Genomic DNA, 1,214 nt, shown 5'->3' with positions numbered 1-1,214 from the left:
ATTCATACAATATTGGGGTAGAGAATTATGGATTTTTAAAGTAGGGTCGCTAAGTCACATCGCTGCACTTTGGAGAAACTAGCAGGTTTATAGTCCAGGTTGTGAGGAAATTTTCTCCCAATATATTTAGAGTTACATGGAGATCTTTATAATTAATTAAAGCCCCTTTTATGTAGTTTCTAACTCTACAAACCATTCATTGACATGACGTAGGAGTAGAGAGATATCCGTATTTTTGCGAGACTGCGCAAGCAGATCGATTAGGACCCACTTGAGATGGCCACCGACCCTATGACTTTTAAAAGATGTTTCAGCCTCATTTCGGGTCATTTCTCACCCAAATTTTGTCAAAAAGCTCTCCAAAACCCTCCCTAACATATCCCAAGATTCCAAGAATCAAACTCAGGGGGAATGATCATCAAAGTATTAAAGACTACAAGAGAATGCTTATATGATATTGTGGTGTGATTGAGGGCTATTGTGAGCTACGTTGAGATAGGGTTTCGAGTTGTAGCTTCTGTCCAAGGTATGAATAACATCTTATTGGTTGTGCCTAAGGTTAATCTTGTGTTGGTTGTGTTGTTTGAGTAAAACACCATAAGATAGCATTTGAAAGAACATGAGATATGGTTGTCTTTTTGGTTAGACTGTTTTGTGGCTAAATATATTGTTTGTGGTGGCTGAAAGTTATGAGAAAAAATTTGATAGTGTTATGGCTACTGTTGTTAAGATTTTCTAGGTGTGAATTAAGTTGATTGAAGAAGAAAAGATTAAAAACAAGTGATTGACTCTAAATATTAAGGCGCTAGACGTATGGGGCTGTTTTGTAAGGCATTTTGCGGATGTTTTGAACTAGAAATAATATAGTACATATAAGTATAATGTTCTGAAGGTTGTAAAATAATTTATGGAATAAGAGTTGGATTCAATTTATATCTTGTTATGAGTAAAAATGAGCTTGCCACTCAATATGATTGTTAAGATAATCGGAGAAACTCATATTGGATTATATTATTGTTGTTGCTATTATTGGTGATAGTTGTTGTTGTTGGGCTATTGATTACCCCTAGTGGTCTTTGGGATGTATTCAAAATAGGGGAGTTACTTCCCAATTTTCCTTAATCCATATGACTAGCCAAATACGACGATATGACATTATATGTTACGGCAAAATCATTTCACTTGTTGTAGATGCAAGAAGTGGTGTTGAGCTT

This window comes from Nicotiana tomentosiformis, chromosome 8, assembly GCF_000390325.3.
Source record: "Nicotiana tomentosiformis chromosome 8, ASM39032v3, whole genome shotgun sequence".
Taxonomy (NCBI): domain Eukaryota; kingdom Viridiplantae; phylum Streptophyta; class Magnoliopsida; order Solanales; family Solanaceae; genus Nicotiana; species Nicotiana tomentosiformis.
The sequence above is the reverse complement of the archived record's forward strand: the minus strand, read 5'-3'. Positions refer to the sequence as shown.